This window comes from Drosophila virilis, unplaced genomic scaffold (assembly GCF_030788295.1).
Source record: "Drosophila virilis strain 15010-1051.87 unplaced genomic scaffold, Dvir_AGI_RSII-ME tig00001317, whole genome shotgun sequence".
NCBI lineage: Eukaryota > Metazoa > Arthropoda > Insecta > Diptera > Drosophilidae > Drosophila > Drosophila virilis.
The window spans coordinates 331,451-351,505 of NW_027212833.1; the positions used below are offsets into that span (position 1 = coordinate 331,451).

A 20,055-nucleotide genomic window follows, 5' to 3' on the forward strand; every position below is an offset into this window, starting at 1 on the left:
GCTTCCAAGTTTGGGATAAGCCTATGCGTCCAGCGTCCTTTAGATGCGCGATCCCAGCGTGCTTGCCATCGTGCTACGCTCTGCATCCTTGCCTCAGTGCGAGTCGAGTTTGGTGTGTTGCTTCCATCGTGGGCTCTATAGCAAACTACAGCTTCTGTTGCCAGTTCGCTTAGCGGGACCATTCCTGCGATAACCAGCGCCGCTTCATCCGATACCGTCCGGAATGCAAAGCTGACCCGTAGAGCGCTTAGGCGATATATAGAGTGTACGCCCCGGTTGTAGCTGGGAGCAGCCATAGCTCTGCTCCAGATGGGGGACGCGCACATTATTACCGCTCGGTTTACGGTCATAAGGTTCTATGGTCCACTGCCGACTCTTATGTGCGCTTTTTCCACTCTTTTTCGACTGCTGACTAACACCGCTTCTTCTTTTGTGAGCAGCCAGCTTGAGTCCAGCTGCTGCCAGCCATTGGTGCACACGGTCAATACTGTGGTTGCACGATTCCTCTACGTCCTTCAATTCCTTGCCGACGACTACAAGGGCCACGTCGTCCGCGAAGCCGATGATACTTGTATCGATCGGGAGTTCCAGTCGGAGGATGCCATCGTACATGATGTTCCAGAGGAGGGGTCCTAGAACTGAGCCTTGGGGCACTCCAGCGGACACTTGATGTGTAGTGGGGCCGTCTGCGGTGTCGTATTGCAGCAGTCTTCCAGTGAAGTAGCTGCGTATCGTCTCTTGAAGATAATATGGGACGCGGAACGTTGACAATGCATCCAATATTTTGTCCCACCTGGCTGTGTTAAAGGCGTTTTTAACATCCAGCGTGACGATGAGACAGTACTTTTTTGTGCCGCTTTTCCATCTCGATCCTTGGATGGCGTTTGTTGCTATGCCGACCACTTTCTCCAGAGCGTCTATTGTAGACTTTGCCTTGGTGAAACCAACTTGGCTTTGGGACAGGCCACCATTGTTGTCGACAGCTACCTGAAGCCTGTTGCAGATTAGCTTCTCCAGCACTTTGCCTAACGTGTCCAGGAGGCAAATCGGCCTGTATGACGATGGGTCGTCGGGCGGCTTACCAGGCTTCGGTAATAAAACTAGCGTTTGAAGTTTCCATATTGTGGGGAAAGTTCTCTCCATTAGGCACATGTTAAAAAGCTGCACGAACTGCGCGGGCTGCAAGGACATGGCTAGTTTCAGTGCTCGGTTGGGGATTCCGTCCGGACCCGGTGCCTTACTGGTCAGAAGGCTGCGCTTGTTTGCCGGCGTAGAGTGTTTTAACGACAGTTTTGTACGCCTTGCCCCAAGGATCATATTCGGCTAAGTCGCATAGCTCCAGGAAACATTCTCGTTTGCTATCTCTTATGGACATTTTTAGCATTTTTCTGGCACTCTGATACCTTAGCTGCTCTTCGGGATAGTTGGGTCTACCTCGGGCTCGCTGGTATCTCCTCCTGGCTTGGATGCAGTTCCGCCGTGCTTCGACAATATTTTCGTTCCACCAGTACGTGGGTACATGGTGGCTCCGAAACGTTTTCCGGGTTTGCATGCTCTCGTCACAGGCACGCGATAGCTGGCATGCCATTTGGGAGGCTCTTCTCTCTGCGTTGCCGGCAGTGACAAGTGAGTGGACTGAATTCGAAAAGGCCACGGGGTCGAAAGTACCCAGGCGGTAAGCTTTCCGACTTAGGCTTCTAGTGGTGGCTGCAGTTCCTTCACCAATCGTGCATATTATTGCGGATGGTCGCTTGCGGTGTATAAGTCGCTTAGTTGCCATTTTGTTGCGCTAAAAAGTGACGAGCTTACGAAAGTAAGATCGATTATGGATCCGACACCACCTCGAGTGAAGGTATTTTCCGAGACGAAGTTTAGCAGGGCTATATCTAGGGCTCCGAAGCTTTCCAACAGGGCACGACCTCTTGCGTTAGTTGCTTGGCTGCCCCATTCCACTGCCCAAGCGTTGAAGTCACCAGCAATAATGACCCTCCGCCCCCTTGCGTCATATACTAATGCATTTAATGCAGCTGTAAATTCGCAGAGCTGCATGCTTGGTAGCAGTTGTATATCCACAGGCTGCCGTATTGTGCGCGAGCAAACCCAGTAAAGGACTTTGTTTTTGTTAGCGATGTCGATGGATCGCCACATACCCAGAGCGCAGCTTTTCCATCCTGATCCTCGGTCCATATTCTCGGGCAGTTGGTATCTCAGTGGTGGGGTTCGCTGATAATGACAATATCAATGCGCATCTCCCTAACAGTCTGCTCCAAGATGGCTTGAGCAGCTATGCAGTGGTTAAGGTTTATTTGAAGTAACCTTAACATTTCATTTTGCGTACTGCCTCGCGATACGCCGGACATTTAAAGCTTCCGGTAGCGTGGTCCGTTGATTTTTCTCCTTTCCGTATGCAAAGGCTTCATTTTGGTGACTTGGAGCAGCTCCATCCCGATCCTCGGTCCATATTCTCGGGCAGTTGGTTTCTCGGTGGTGGGGTTCGCTGATAATGGCAATATCAATTCCTTAGTCGCCAGCTTATCCAGGTCCGTGATCTCAACCTGGGACGTCATCGGTCACGGTCACCCAACGCCTTTCCCACAGCTTCTTGAAGCTCATCCGCGGAGTGCTCCGGCTTCCTATTGGGGCGCAGCAGAAGATCGCCCTTGCTCTGTTCCGCGACCTTTTGCTCCTTTTTGCACTGGGCCTGTAGTGAGCACCGATATCGGGTTCTTTGCCTGTTCATTCTCCAAAGCTTAAATGCTTAGCGAGAACAGCGTAAGCCCGAAAGTATGCTGTACTTTCTCCCAGTTACAGCTTATCACCTTGTTGGTATCTCCGCTACGCAGTTTGGCAGCTGGCTCTATAGTGCAGATCAGCTGGTTGTGAACTGCGCTAGCCAACACTACTAACAGCTGTTAGAGTGAATGCAACCAACTGCACAAATACCTTTGCGAGATGGCTAATACAATTGAGTGGTAAAACTCACAAAAGCGCACAAACACGCCAAGTAGACGCCTACACTCCCCTCGCCTGGATCGTGGAACTGTAGACGCCACCCCAGGAATGATCTGCACGGGCTTCACAGTGACTACCACCACGCACCTTTTGGTGTTTTAGGCCTGTCTCGGTTCCCTGCACACGTGCACTAACTTCACTTTAATTTCACAGGTTTATTTGTTTAGTTTCACGGAGCAGTAACAAATCGCGTCCGCACTCTATGAAAACAATCTCGTCCCACCCTGTATGTGTATGTGTTTGTGTATGTGTATGTGTATGTGTATGTGTATGTGTATGTGTATGTGTATGTGTATGTGTATGTGTATGTGTATGTGTATGTGTATGTGTATGTGTAAGTGTAAGTGTAATTGTATGAGTAAGTGTAAGTGTATGTGTATGTGTATGTGTATGTGTATGTGTATGTGTATGTGTATGTGTATGTGTATGTGTATGTGTATGTGTATGTGTATGTGTATGTGTATGTGTATGTGTATGTGTATGTGTATGTGTATGTGTATGTGTATGTGTATGTGTATGTGTATGTGTATGTGTATGTGTATGTGTATGTGTATGTGTATGTGTATGTGTATGTGTATGTGTATGTGTATGTGTATGTGTATGTGTATGTGTATGTGTATGTGTATGTGTATGTGTATGTGTGTGTGTATGTGTATGTGTATGTGTATTTTTTTTTTTTGTATTCAGTTTATTTTGCTTAGTTATTTAGCTTAGGTTATAGTTGGGGTATTGTTTAGGTAGCGTGGATTGCCTGCGGAACGGCCGCGAAGCATTGCTTCACAGGCATGTTCTTTCTACCTAAATATCCGCGGTTCTCCGTCTGCTGCGCTCAACTCTCCTGAGTTCTCGCATTACTTCTGCTGCGAAGGTGCTGGCAGCGTCCCACTATTGTGCGGTCTCTATCATGCTCGTGACCAGGTTGTCCACCGTGATAGGTCTGTCCATGATGTCCTCCAGTTCCTGTCTGTTCGCTGCGAAACGTCCACACTCGAATATGACGTGATTGGCGTCCTCTATGATCCCTCTGCCGCACCAAGAACACTCGTCTGTGTTGTCGTGGCCGAATCGCTTTAAGTAGCTCCTGAAGCATCCGTGGCCTGATAGGAGCTGCGTTAAATAAAAATTAGTATTGCCATACTTGCGATTTGTCCAGGCTTCCAAGTTTGGGATAAGCCTATGCGTCCAGCGTCCTTTAGATGCGCGATCCCAGCGTGCTTGCCATCGTGCTACGCTCTGCATCCTTGCCTCAGTGCGAGTCGAGTTTGGTGTGTTGCTTCCATCGTGGGCTCTATAGCAAACTACAGCTTATGTTGCCAGTTCGCTTAGCGGGACCATTCCTGCGATAACCAGCGCCGCTTCGTCCGATACCGTCCGGAATGCACAGCTGACCCGTAGAGCGCTTAGGCGATATATAGAGTGTACGCCCCGGCTGTAGCTGGGAACAGCCATAGCTCTGCTCCAGATGGGGGACGCGTACATTATTACCGCTCGGTTTACGGTCATAAGGAGACGGCGTCTCTGCTGTTTCGGTCCCCGTGTGTTCAGCATAATCCTGGATAGCAATCGACAGGACTCTGCTGCTTTCTTGTGCACGTACTCCAAGTGCTCTTTGAACGACATTCTTGTGTCTAGCATGACACCCAGGTACTTTAGCGCCCTTGCCGATTCTGCCGACTCTTATGTGCGCTGTTTCCACTCTTTTTCGACTGCTGACTAACACCGCTTCTGTTTTGTGAGCAGCCAGCTCGAGTCCAGCTGCTGCCAGCCATTGGTGCACACGGTCAATACTGTGGTTGCACGATTCCTCTACGTCCTTCAATTCCTTGCCGACGACTACAAGGGCCACGTCGTCCGCGAAGCCGATGATACTTGATATGGGAGTTCCAGTCGGAGGATGCCATCGTACATGATGTTCCAGAGGAGGGGTCCTAGAACTGAGCCTTGCGGCACTCCAGCGGACACTTGATGTGTAGTGGGGCCGTCTGCGGTGTCGTATTGCAGCAGTCTTCCAGTGAAGTAGCTGCGTATCGTCTCCTGAAGATAATATGGGACGCGGAACGTTGACAATGCATCCAATATTTTGTCCCACCTGGCTGTGTTAAAGGCGTTTTTAACATCCAGCGTGACGATGAGGCAGTACTTTTTTGTGCCGCTTTTCCATCTTGATCCTTGGATGGCGTTTGTTGCTATCCCGACCACTTTCTACAGAGCGTCTATTGAAGACTTTGCCTTGGTGAAACCAAATTGGTTTTGTGACAGGCCACCATTGTTGTCGACAGCTACCTGAAGCCTGTTGCAGATTGACTTTTCCAGCACTTTGCCTAACGTGTCCAGGAGGCAAATCGGCCTGTATGACGATGGGTCGTCGGGCGGCTTACCAGGCTTCGGTAATAAAACTAGCGTTTGGAGTTTCCATATTGTGGGGAAAGTTCTCTCCATTAGGCACATGTTAAAAAGCTACACGAACTGCGCGGGCCGCAAGGACATGGCTAGTTTCAGTGCTCGGTTGGGGATTCCGTCCGGACCCGGTGCCTTACTGGGCTTTAGGCTTCTGGCGATCGTCAGCACCTCTTCGACTGAGACTTCGTCGATGAGAGACGGCATGGCTGCTACGTGGCTCGATGGTATGGCTTGCGTGTGTAATACGTCGGGTCTGATTGTGAATAGCGTTTCCACAATCAACTTCAGCTCACTTGGGTCAGAAGGCTGCGCTTGTTTGCCGGCGTAGAGTGTTTTAACGACAGTTTTGTACGCCTTGCCCCAAGGATCATATTCGGCTGAGTCGCATAGCTCCAGGAAACATTCTCGTTTGCTATCTCTTATGGACTTTTTTAGCATTTCTCTGGCACTCTGATACCTTAGCTGCTCTTCGGCATAGTTGGGTCTACCTCGGGCTCGCTGGTATCTCCTCCTGGCTTGGATGTAGTTCCGCCGTGCTTCGGCAATATTTTCGTTCCACCAGTACGTGGGTACATGGTGGCGCCGAAACGTTTTCCGGGTTTGCATGCTCTCGTCACAGGCACGCGATAGCTGGCATGCCATTTGGGAGGCTCTTCTCTCTGCGTTGCCGGCAGTGACAAGCGAGTGGACTGCAATCGAAAAGGCCACGGGGTCGAAAGTACCCAGGCGGTAAGCTTCCCGACTTAGGCTTCTAGAGCTGGCTGCAGTTCCTTCACCAATCGTGCATATTATTGCGGAGTGGTCGCTTGCGGTGTATAAGTCGCTTAGTTGCCATTTTGTTGCGCTAAAAAGTGACGAGCTTGTGAAGGTAATATCGATTATGGATCCGATACCACCTCGAGTGAAGGTATTTTCCGAGCCGAAGTTTAGCAGGGCTATATCTAGGGCTGCGAAGCTTTCCAACAGGGCACGACCTCTTGCTTGGCTGCCCCATTCCACTGCCCAGGCGTTGAAGTCACCAGCAATAATGACCTTCCGCCCCCTTGCGTCATCTACTAATGCATCTAATGCAGATGTAAATTCGCAGAGCTGCATGCTTGGTAGCAGTTGTATATCCACAGGCTGCCGTATTGTGCGCGTACAAACCCAGTGAAGGACTTTGTTTTTGTCAGCGATGTCGATGGGTCGCCACATACCCAGAGCGCAGCTTTCCAATCCTGATCCTCGGTCCATATTCTCGGGCAATTGGTTTCTCGGTGGTGGGGTTCGCTGATAATAGCAATATCAATGCGCATCTCCCTAACAGTCTGCTCCAAGATGGCTTGAGCAGCTATGCAGTGGTAAAGGTTTATTTGGAGTAACCTTAACATTTCATTTTGCGTACTGCCTCGCGATACGCCGGACATTTAAAGCTTCCTGTAGCGTGGTCCGTTGATTTTTCTCCTTTCCGTATGCAAAGGCTACATTTTGGTGGCTTGGAGCAGCTCTTTGCTTCGTGACCTGTGTCCCCGCATCTGAAGCATGCGCCTTTCATATCGTCTCCGCTGGTGCAGTTCGCTGCAATGTGCCCAAAACCCTGGCATTTAAAGCATCGCTTTGGTTGCTCTATTGTACGAATACGGCAGACAACCCATCCGATCCTCATCTTGGCCTTCTCGACAAGCGTCCTGGCTTTTTGGCTTGAGGGCCGGGTCGCTGTTCACGAGCCTGAGCATATCGGCATATGTGCAGTCACCCACTCCGTGGACTGTAATGGCGTCGGCTCTGGGACGCTTCTGCGTTCGCTTACGTCCGTTCCACAGGCTGCCGTATTGTGCGCGTACAAACCCAGTGAAGGACTTTGTTTTTGTCAGCCATGTCGATGGGTCGCCACATACCCAGAGCGCAGCTTTCCAATCCTGATCCTCGGTCCATATTCTCGGGCAGTTGGTTTCTCGGTGGTGGGGTTCGCTGATAATAGCAATATCAATGCGCATCTCCCTAACAGTCTGCTCCAAGATGGCTTGAGCAGCTATGCAGTGGTTAAGGTTTATTTGGAGTAACCTTAACATTTCATTTTGCGTACTGCCTCGCGATACGCCGGACATTTAAAGCTTCCTGTAGCGTGGTCCGTTGATTTTTCTCCTTTCCGTATGCAAAGGCTACATTTTGGTGGCTTGGAGCAGCTCTTTGCTTCGTGACCTGTGTCCCCGCATCTGAAGCATGCGCCTTTCATATCGTCTCCGCTGGTGCAGTTCGCTGCAATGTGCCCAAAACCCTGGCATTTAAAGCATCGCTTTGGTTGCTCTATTGCACGAATACGGCAGACAACCCATCCGATCCTCATCTTGGCCTTCTCGACAAGCGTCCTGGCTTTTTGGCTTGAGGGCCGGGTCGCTGTTCACGAGCCTGAGCATATCGGCATATGTGCAGTCACCCACTCCGTGGACTGTAATGGCCTCGGCTCTGGGACGCTTCTGCGTTCGCTTACGTCCGTTCACTGCTGTCCAGCTCTCTGGGTTGCCATTATGACCAGCTAAGTTGGAGTTTGCAGGGGCTGTCTTTTGATGCGTGAGCAGCGCCTGCTTCGCTGGGTTTTGACCTTGGTGATAGCCTTCTTGGAGGGGGTTCTGCGCTGCTCTGGCACGCCATCCCTCGGCCGTTTGGGCGTGCTTGCCTCTTTTTGGCCCCCGAGCTTCGTTGGGCGCGTCTTTAGCACGTTTGCGCCTCGTCGCACTTCGTTTCCGGCGCACAGAGCTTGAGCGCCACCTTCTGCAGGCTTTCTACTCTCGCGAGTTCCTCTCGCATCAGCCAGCTAGTGTGGCGTTGTCCGTTGAACAGCGCCGTTAAGCCGTTTAGGACTAAGCCCATCTTCTCGATCGTGCCTCTTAGCGTTCTTGGCAGCTCCTCACTCGCTTTTGCCGGCGACGACGCAGCCACTCTTTGCTGCACTGGCGTGACCGTCTGGTGTGACGGTGATCGCTGTAGTGCAGAGCGGCGCGCAATGGCATGCAGCTCATCCTCCATTTTTACTGTGGGCACCTGCTCTAACTATCAGGGCTCTACAGGAAAGTCCCTCGGTGGCCAACGGTTTCCCTCTGGCTATTAACCGCTGGGAGTTATACCGCTCCGACTCGGTCACCAGAGCCCCGTTTTTATGGGCACCGCCGCGGCGGGGGGGTTGGAAATTGGTCTGTTCCGCGACCTTTTGCTCCTTTTTTGCCCTGGAGCCTGTAGTGAGCACCGATATCGGCTTCTTTGCCTGTTCTTTTTCCAAAGCTTAAATGCTTAGCAAGTAAGCCCGAAAGTATGCTGTACTTTCTGCCAGTTACCGCTTATCGCCTGGTTGGTATCTCCGCTACGCAGTTTGGCAGCTGGCTCTATAGTGCAGATCAGCTGGTTGTGAACTGCGCTAGCCAACACTACTAACAGCTGTTAGAGTGAATGCAACCAGCTGCACAAATAGCTTTGCGAGACGGCTAATACTATTGAGTGGTAAAACTCACAAAGCGCACAAACACGCCAAGTAGACGCCTCCACTCCCCTCGCCTGGATCGTGGAACTGTAGACGCCACCCCAGGAATGGTCTGCACGGGCTTCGCAGTGACTACCACCACGCACCTTTTGGTGTTTTAGGCCTGTCTCGGTTCCCTGCACACGTGCACTAACTTCACTTTAATTTCACAGGTTTATTTGTTTATTTTCACGGAGCAGTTACAAATCGCGTCCGCACTCTATGAAAACAATCTCGTCCCACCCTGTATGTGTATGTGTATGTGTATGTGTATGTGTATGTGTATGTGTATGTGTATGTGTATGTGTATGTGATGTGTATGTGTATGTGTATGTGTATGTGTATGTGTATGTGTATGTGTATGTGTATGTGTATGTGTATGTGTATGTGTATGTGTATGTGTATGTGTATGTGTATGTGTATGTGTATGTGTATGTGTATGTGTATGTGTATGTGTATGTGTATGTGTATGTGTATGTGTATGTGTATGTGTATGTGTATGTGTATGTGTATGTGTATGTGTATGTGTATGTGTATGTGTATGTGTATGTGTATGTGTATGTGTATGTGTATGTGTATGTGTATGTGTATGTGTATGTGTATGTGTATGTGTATGTGTATGTGTATGTGTATGTGTATGTGTATGTGTATGTGTATGTGTATGTGTATGTGTATGTGTATGTGTATGTGTATGTGTATGTGTATGTGTATGTGTATGTGTATGTGTATGTGTATGTGTATGTGTATGTGTATGTGTATGTGTATGTGTATGTGTATGTGTATGTGTATGTGTATGTGTATGTGTATGTGTATGTGTATGTGTATGTGTATGTGTATGTGTATGTGTATGTGTATGTGTATGTGTATGGTATGTGTATGTGTATGTGTATGTGTATGTGTATGTGTATGTGTATGTGTATGTGTATGTGTATGTGTATGTGTATGTGTATGTGTATGTGTATGTGTATGTGTATGTGTATGTGTATGTGTATGTGTATGTGTATGTGTATGTGTATGTGTATGTGTATGTGTATGGTATGTGTATGTGTATGTGTATGTGTATGTGTATGTGTATGTGTATGTGTATGTGTATGTATTGTGTATGTGTATGTGTATGTGTATGTGTATGTGTATGTGTATGTGTATGTGTATGTGTATGTGTATGTGTATGTGTATGTGTATGTGTATGTGTATGTGTATGTGTATGTGTATGTGTATGTGTATGTGTATGTGTATGTGTATGTGTATGTGTATGTGTATGTGTATGTGTATGTGTATGTGTATGTGTATGTGTATGTGTATGTGTATGTGTATGTGTATGTGTTTTTTTTTTTTTTTTTTTTTTTTATTTTGGAAGAAAAGAAAATAACGGCTTAACATTTTACAAGGGGGAACTAAGACAAACAAAGAAGGAAAGGGTATTTTGTGGGGAGTAGAAAGTTGTAACCCGCTCCTGCGGGACAACCGCAAAGTACTACTTCGCAGGGCGGGGTACGGCTGTATATCAGCCGCTCATCAGTCGATGCCGCGTCGGATCCTCTCCTGTCGTCGCAGCTCCTTCATTATAGCCGATGCCATGTTAGCAACGGCTGTCCATCCATTTTCAGTGGCCACCATTCGCGTCACGAGATTCTCCGGAGACAAATCATTTCTGCCCGCCGTCGCTTTGTCTCGCTCGCGACTATAGAGTGGGCAGTAGAACAATGCGTGCTCCGCGTCCTCAATCACACCGTACCCACAGTGCTCGCAAAAGGGGTTGTCCTCATGATTAAACCTGTGCAGGTACGCTTTAAAGCAGCCATGCCCAGTAAATATTTGTGCCAGGTAGTGGTCTACATCGCCGTGTCGCCGCTGTAGCCAAAGCTTCAGGTTTGGGATTAGTCTGTGGGTCCATCTGCCACTTGAGCTCGCATCCCATTTGCTTTGCCATTGATCGATGGTGTTATCCCTCAGTTGCCTGTTGGTGGTTGCCCCACTTTGCCTTTCGGCAGCCATCAGGCCGAGTGGGATCATGCCTGCCAGTACTAAGGCCGCGTCTTCCGATACAGTGCGGAAGCAGGTGGCTACACGCAATGCACATCGTCGGTATGCAGCATTGCATCCTCGGCTGTAAGATGCAACCTCCATTGCGGGGGCCCATATGTTGGATCCGTAGAGGATTGTGGACGTCACCACTCCAGCGATTAGCCTTCTGCTCCTCTGCCTTGGTCCTTTGGTGTTCGCCAACATTCGGCTAATGGCTGTTGTAACACTGGCCGCTTTGTGGCTAATATACTCCAGGTGCTGTTTATACGACAGTCTGTGGTCTATCATGACGCCCAGGTATTTGATGGCGGGCTTGGACTTAATGATAGCACTGCCAACGCGCAACGATGTCGTCTCAACTATCTTTCTGCTGCTTATTAAGACTGCCTCCGACTTCTGCTCCGCTAGCGTGAGTCCGTTCTGGGATAGCCAGTCAATTATCCTGTCGATGGCCGCACTGCTCCTAAGAGTGACCTCATCGAGTTTCTTCGCCACAGTAACAACAGCGATGTCATCGGCGAAACCAATGATTGTGTTGCCCTCTGGTAGGCAAAGGCGCAGTACTCCGTCGTACATGACGTTCCACAGTAGCGGCCCGAGAACAGAGCCCTGAGGAAAGCCTCCAGTTACCCTGTACTGTCGTTGGCCGTCTTCTGTGTCATAATTTAGCACTCTGTCCTGGAAGTAGCTGGTCACTAACTTTATTAGTTGGCTCGGGATGTGTCTGGCCGTTAGCGCTTCTAGTATTTTTGTCCAATTGGCTGAGTTGAACGCGTTCCTGACATCCAACGTACAGACTAGGCAGTACTGTTTGGTGCCACCTGTCCATCTTGTGCCTTGGATAGCGTCTTCTGCTAGTTCAGCCACGGCCCTGATGGCATCCGTGGTGCTCCTGTGTTTCCTGAAGCCGAATTGTCGTTCAGACAGACCGCGCACTTCAGCAAGCTTGCATTCTAGGCGATTGCATATTATCCGCTCAAATATTTTTCCCATCGTGTCCAGCATACACAGGGGGCGGTATGAGGAGGGATCATCTAGTTCCTTGCCGGGCTTCGGGATGAGCACAAGTCGCTGGAGTTTCCATCTTCGTGGTACTGTGCATTCCGCTATACATTGATTGTACAACTCCACGAAACTTCTGGGCTGTGCAGTAATGACAGCTTTTATTACCCCGTTCGGTATTCCGTCTGGTCCAGGAGATTTGTCCGCCTTTAGCTTCGCAGCAATGCTCAGTACCTCATTGTCGTCGGTGGGTGCACAGTCGTTTATTCCGTTTGCTGGTAGTTGCGGTGCAATTCCAGGTGTCTGTCGAGGAAAGAGCGTTAGGACTATTTGTTTGAGCTGTTCCGGGTTTGTTGGCATTGGTTGCCTGCATAGCCTTCCCATGACTAGCTTGTAAGCCAGTCCAAAGGGCTCCGCGTCCGCAGCGTCGCAGAGCTTCTGAAAGTATCGGGATTTGCTGCGTCTGATAGCTTCCTTGAGTACTTTCCGCTTGGCTCTGAAGTTCTGCAGATGGTGCTCAAAATTGGGGGACGGTCTTGACCGTTGGCTCTTCCGCCTAGCTGCGAGGCACTCTTTGCGCGCTTTGGCTATGTCCTCGTTCCACCAGGCTACCGGTCTATGTGCGTTACCACCCTTACGAACTTTTGTCAGTATAGCGTCACATGCGTTGGTGATAGTCTCTGCTATCGCGTCAGCAGAGCTGTTGGCGTCGCCTCTTATGCCAAGTCCTTCTACCATAGGGAGGAGTCTTTCCAGGTCCATAGTGTTCATCTTGTATCCCGTGTGTTGGAGCCTTCTACTGGCGCCTCTGCTTCCAAGTTGATAGGTGTCCGTTATCACCGCAAAGTGGTCGCTGTGGGTGTATACATCCGATACATGCCATTTGGCGTCTCGGGCAACGTCTGGGCTGGCAAACGTCAGGTCTATGATCGACTCGCGACCCGCTTTGCTGTAAGTGCTTCTTGTGCCGATGTTCAGCAGACAGACATTTAGCGAAGCAAATATGTCCAGCAGGATGGTTCCCCTTGGTGTCGTTCTGCTGCTGCCCCATTCTGTGGCCCACGCGTTGAAGTCTCCGGCGATTATCACTGGAGATTTTCCGTGCGCGTCCTGTGCGATGTCTTCAATAATGGCTGTGTACTCTGCCAGGGGTATGCTTGGTGGTATGTAGCAGCTATAAACGTATATGCGACCACATTTTGCCCTAGCAAACCCTTTGCGAGCCATCCGTTGAGTGAGCTGGTATGGTGCCTGTCCGCAGCTCCATAGTGCTGCTCCAGCGTCTAGGCTTTCGTGCCACACTCCGATATGTTTGGGTGTATACGGTTCACTAATGATGGCTACATCAATTCTCGTCTCCCGGGTCGTTTGTGCGAGCAGATCCTGGGCTGCTCTGCAGTGGTTTAGGTTAAGTTGCAGGAACTTAACCATTTCTAAGCGCTTTGTAGGCCTTCTTATACTCCGGGCAGTTCCTGCTCAGAGTTGAGTGCGCGGCTTGGTTAGTGCCCGTGCCCATTCTTGTGCAGAGGATGCACTTTGCCTCATGCGTGCACTGTCCAGACTTGTGCCCAGTACCTGCGCATTTAAAGCATGTCTCCTTTCCAACCGGATGCTGGCTCTTGCACCTGGTGGATGTATGGCCGAATCCCATGCATCTGAAGCATCTCTTTGGCTCGATCTTTTGGCGTATTCGGCATATAACCCACCCTATGCGGACCTTGCCGGTTTCGAGCAGTTTCGTGGCTAGCCTCGGTTGCAGGGCCAGCGATGCGATCTGTGTTCCTCCGTAGGCCGCCCTCATAGTGGGCGTCGCTTCTACTGGTATGTCTCCTTCCACCGAGGCAGAGAGAGCTGTGAGGACCTCATCTGCTGTCGTGGACTCATCGATATCTAGAACCTCCATTTGCACCGTTTCCTGCAAGGTTCTAACGGCAGCTTTTCCAGCCAGTGCGCTGCTGATTGCCACACGCAACTGGTCGGTAGCTGGGTCCGATGGCTTCTGGAGCCTGAGGATCAGTTCTCCTGCTGCTGATTTGCGGATGCCCTGTACATTATTTTTGAGCGCCTGCAGTGCAGGAGCTGTTTTCACCATTTTGAGCACATCTGCGTATGGCATGCTCTCTGTACACGTGATCAGGATCGCATCCGGTCGGTTGGGCTGTTTCCGCCTGGTGAGCTTGCCCTTCACCTCAATCCATTTATTTTTTACCTCTCGGGTATTTTTGACCGGTGTTTTTGCCTCTCGCGCTTGGGTCGGTACCTTGCCCTCTGCCGGCTGTGAACGTTGCTGCTTGCGAGTTGGTGCCGGCTTGGAGTTGCTTGGGGCCAAGATCTGATTTTTTCCTGTAACCTCGTTCGTCGGTTTTTGCGCCGCTGTCGGTGGTTTACTGTATGTGTATGTGTATGTGTATGTGTATGAGTATGTGTATGTGTATGTGTCTGTGTATGTGTATGTGTATGTGTATGTGTATGTGTATGTGTATGTGTATGTGTATGTGTATGTGTATGTGTATGTGTATGTGTATGTGTATGTGTATGTGTATGTGTATGTGTATGTGTATGTGTATGTGTATGTGTATGTGTATGTGTATTTGTATGTGTATGAGTATGTGTATGTGTATGTGTATGTGTATGTGTATGTGTATGTGTATGTGTATGTGTATGTGTGTATGTGTATGTGTATGTGTATGTGTATGTGTATGTGTATGTATGTGTATGTGTATGTGTATGTGTATGTGTATGTGTATGTGTATGTGTATGTGTATGTGTATGTGTTTGTGTTTGTGTTTGTGTATGTGTATGTGTATGTGTAGTGTATGTGTATGTGTATGTGTATGTGTATGTGTATGTGTATGTGTATGTGTATGTGTATGTGTATGTGTATGTGTATGTGTATGTGTATGTGTATGTGTATGTGTATGTGTATGTGTATGTGTATGTGTATGTGTATGTGTATGTGTATGTGTATGTGTATGTGTATGTGTATGTGTATGTGTATGTGTATGTGTATGTATGGTATGTGTATGTGTATGTGTATGTGTATGTGTATGTGTATGTGTATGTGTATGTGTATGTGTATGTGTATGTGTATGTGTATGTGTATGTGTATGTGTATGTGTATGTGTATGTGTATGTGTATGTGTATGTGTATGTGTATGTGTATGTGTATGTGTATGTGTATGTGTATGTATGTGTATGTGTATGTGTATGTGTATGTGTATGTGTATGTGTATGTGTATGTGTATGTGTATGTGTATGTGTATGTGTATGTGTATGTGTATGTGTATGTGTATGTGTATGTGTATGTGTATGTGTATGTGTATGTGTATGTGTATGTGTATGTGTATGTGTATGTGTATGTGTATGTGTATGTGTATGTGTATGTGTATGTGTATGTGTATGTGTATGTGTATGTGTATGTGTATGTGTATGTGTATGTGTATGTGTATGTGTATGTGTATGTGTATGTGTATGTGTATGTGTATGTGTATGTGTATGTGTATGTGTATGTGTATGTGTATGTATGTGTATGTATATGTGTATGTGTATGTGTATGTGTATCTGTATGTTTATGTGTATGTGTATGTGTATGTGTATGTGTATGTGTATGTGTATGTGTATGTGTATGTGTATGTGTATGTGTATGTGTATGTGTATGTGTATGTGTATGTGTATGTGTATGTGTATGTGTATGTGTATGTGTATGTGTATGTGTATGTGTATGTGTATGTGTATGTGTATGTGTATGTGTATGTGTATGTGTATGTGTATGTATATGTGTATGTGTATGTGTATGTGTATGTGTATGTGTATGTGTATGTGTATGTGTATGTGTATGTGTATGTGTATGTGTATGTGTATGTGTATGTGTATGTGTATGTGTATGTGTATGTGTATGTGTATGTGTATGTGTATGTGTATGTGTATGTGTATGTGTATGTGTATGTGTATGTGTATGTGTATGAGTATGTGTATGTGTATGTGTATGTGTATGTGTATGTGTATGTGTATGTGTATGTGTATGTGTATGTGTATGTATCCATGTCCGTCCGTCCGCCTGTCCGTCTGTCTGTTTCTATGCGAACTAGTCTCTGAGTATTGAAGCTTTCTTAATTAAACTGTGCACAAAGAGAGGATAACAATTGAACATTGCAACCTCTAAAGTAGGATGATAGGCATCCTCAGGAAGAGATAAAGGAGAGGACCTTGACACATTAGAATTCAGTTATTCGTTAATGAATACAAAGCGAATTGTTCTATTTAAATGATCAGAAATAAGGTTGATTTGAAACAACAAAAGATCTAGAATGCAATCTATACTGTTCTAAGGGCACTAGATAATGTTCGGCAGTGAATAATGACCAAAAGATGTTCAGCAAACTAAAGTCACCCAACACCATTGTTCGGCTCATCAGCAAATAATAAAACTTGTATTATGTTAGCATAACATTTCAGTTACATATTGCCATGCGAGGCAAGCAATGTCACTATTTTGTTTTCTTTGGCGCTTCTCGCAAGTCATAAAATAGCTCAATATTATTTGCTGTTAACTTTCTAGCGCTTATCGCTTTGCGCTCATCGTAGTTTCTTTTATCGCGCTTTTTTACCTTTTGCACTTTGTCTTAAACGGCAAGCGCATCAATGCTAGGGACGCCGCAATGCATTCTTGTCTCGTATGTTCGCTATATCGGACCTTTTATCGATCGCTTCTCTAAAAATGGTACATTTTCGCATATTGTCAATACGTTTGCTATAAGCATATAAATAAATCAACAAGTTTGCATGAACTTATAAGAAAAAGTGGAGTTTTTATAACATCCTTAACTTCTCGCTATAAAGTGCTAACAAAAAAGCTTGTTAGCCAAACATTTTGGTAACCCCGACGTGATTTCTTTTATTGACCATTATAGTGTTGCATAAAATAATTTAAATTAAAATTGAGCTAGTTGTTACTTGTTTCGGCAGCAATTAAAAACCGCTCATTGATTCATACATATGTACGAGCAAGTTTTATGCGGTAAATTGCAGTAGAGAGGAGTCTGTACACATAAGCATATATACAGCTACATACAGACGCGTAGGCTCTCGCTATCTGCATTTTACTTGTGTTTTTATTCGACCAACTGTTGCGCGCGCTTAAGAGTACAGTGCTGACAATAAGTCAACGGTCAACGATATTTCGTGTGCAGTTTTAATTCGGATTTCTTTGACCTTTTTTCGTTTGCTTCGGTGGCCATGGAAAGTTCTAGTGCTGAATCGCTAGCTCAGTCTGCAAATAGGGTGTAATTTTTAAAGCGCAAGGTGGCGTCCTCGTATGAGCGGTTGCAGGTGCTTCAATCTAGCCTCAACCAAACGCCCCTTGCCAATAATGATAAAATTGGATTGTCGATGCTGCTCAAGCGGATTGAAAAAATTGAATCTGCATTCGAAGACGCTCAAAACAAATTGGAAGAACTAGATTTTGACGAAATCGGCAATAAGTTACGCGAGGCTTTTGATGAGCTTTCAGTAACTTTGGAGACTTCGGTGCGGCTTGAAATTTCTAAGCGCAGCAGAGCATAGCCGTCCAGCTCCACATTTGTAAATGAGCCTATTGCTACTGCGTCAATGACTAGATCCAGAGCGTTACCGACCTTACCGCCAATCAAATAGCCAACGTTTTCTGGAGGTTATACAGGGTGGTCAGGGTGAATTGTCAGATAAGTTTAATGCCCATATTCGTGCTCTTACCAGTTTGGTTAGCAAGGGACAAATTGCTGATTGCATCCTTGTTCAGGTGCTACTGCAAAAACTGGATCCTGCTTCGCAGGCGAAGTGGGCAGAGAAGCTGGAGGATCCCGCCTTTGCAAATTTTATTCCATTATGGGCACAAATTTCTACATTTTCGGAGCAACGTTGCAGAACCCTAGAGAGTGTGGATTATGCTATGGCAAGCTATACGCCGAGCTCTCAGGTGGGCAAGAACAAACAGACTAACCCCAGTACGACGTCACTCATTGCTACTAACTTAATGGCTGCTGATTGCGTATTTTGTAATGGTGAAGAGCATATTATATGGCCATTTCCAAGATTTGGCTCCAAACACCACACACTTCTGCACTTCGACGTTTTGCATTCGGTTCATCATTCTGTCACTCCTACTACAGCTTGTTCAGCCCCCGTCTCTACCTCTCTTGTTGCCCACAACCTCAGCAGCGATGTTGTGTTCCTGGCCACTGCTATTGTACTAGTTAAAAATCGGTCTGGAACTCTAGTTCCGTGTCGTGCTGTATTGGATAGTGGGTCACGGCTACATTAAATTACATCCCGATTCGCTCTGCATCAGTTAAAGAAAAGTCCATCTTCATCCTTAGTTGCTGGCCTGGGAAACGCCCCTTTCGCTACTGATGGATGCACTGTGACCGTCAATCTACAATCTCAAACGTCAGAGTACTCTGCAATCATCACAGCCATCGTAGCTTCCACTATAGCAGATCTCCAGCCAAGCATCGGCCTTAATACAGCTAATTGGAATGTGCCTGGAAATATTCGCCTCGCTGATTCTTGCTTTTACAAGCCGCAGCGAGTTGACTTATTAATCGAAGCTGGTCTTTTCTACGAGCTTATGTGTGTCGGCCAAATAAAACTGCTACCGTGATTGCGTCTTGTGCAGAAGACACGCTTTGGATGGATAGTTGCAGGTGGCGGCTCCCAGCAAGGCGGTACCTCTCTTTTCGCCAATCCTGTATCGAACCGATGAATTAATTCAACGATCTTGGGAAGTAGAAAGTTTTCCAGACCCTGTTGCTAAAGCAACAAAGGAACAGCTTGACTGCGAGAAGCATTTTGTTAAGAATATCCAAAGGTTGCCAACAGGAGCATATTCCGTGCGACTCCCTCTCAAACTCACGCTGGATGATTAGGTGAATCTTATTAACAGGCATTTTGCAGATTTATATGGCTTGAGAAAAAGTTGCATCGTCATCCCAACCTTAAATTCCAGTATTGCGCGTTCATTCAAGAGTATATGGAGATCGGACATATGACTTTTGTCCGTCCAGAGTCGTTACGTTTATGCAAATATTTTCTCCCTCATCATTGCGTGCTGAAGGAACAAAGCACGAGCACCAAACTTCGTTTCATGTTTGGTGGTTCAGCTATCACCAGCACTGGATGTTCGCTGAATGAAGTGTTGATGGCTGGGCCCGTCATACAACCGAAGCTGTTTAACATTTTGATGCGATTTCGCACGTTCAACATGACAAGATGTATCGCTGTGTCAGAGTTGCGGTCCCAGATAACTACCTACAATGCATCTTGTGTCGAAACTCTACTGATTCTGAAATAATTGTCTTCAATTTGGACAATTTGGTTACGTATGGCACAAAACCAGCTTCCTTTCGTGCCGTTCGACCAATGCAGCAATTGGCAGTCGACGAGCATCATTCATTTCCAATTAGTGCGAAAATTCTTCGACGCGATTTCTATGTAGATGACCTTATATCTGGCGGTGGCTCGGTCCAAGAGGCGATCGATGTATTTAATCAAACAAAGGGCATCCTATCTAAAGGTTTGTTTGAACTCAGAAAATGGTGCTCGAGTCACTCTGCAGTGCTTAAAGGCATTCCTAACAAGGATAAGGACTCGTTTTTAAAATTTAGCGATGGAAACGACATTACCAAAACCTTGGGCCTTGCGTGGGATCCTTCAACTTATAAATTATTATTATCTCTCACTACTGCCAATCAGACCTTGCAAGAGATCTGTTCTGCCCACCATAGCTCGATTTTACGATCCACTAGTATAAATTGGACCAGTCATCGTTAAGGCCAAAATCTTTATGCAGCTTCTTTGGAACGTAAACTTGGATTGGGATGAGAGTCTTCCAACTTCTCTAAATACTTCCTGGCAGGAACCTTGCCAAACTTTGAGGAATGTCCAATTATCCATCTTTCCCCGGTTGGTTTGCAATACAATGTGCGGTGTAGAGGTTCACGGTTTCTGTGACGCTAGCATTACCGCGTACGGAGCTTGCTGTGATCTGGTTTCAAAGGGACATCATTCGAGCTCACGCCTATTCTGTTCTAAATCACGAGTGGCTCCACTTAAAACTCTTACGGTACCAAAACTCGAGCTTTGTGGCG

At 47.1% G+C, this 20,055-nt stretch overlaps 1 protein-coding gene across 6 annotated transcripts in view; it reads left to right on the top strand.

Annotated features, from left to right (window-relative positions):
* The window catches only part of LOC138911529 (lachesin-like), a 202,912-nt gene that overhangs the window by 101,865 nt on the left and 80,992 nt on the right, over nucleotides 1-20,055 (top strand). The gene's annotated exons all lie outside the window — the stretch shown is intronic.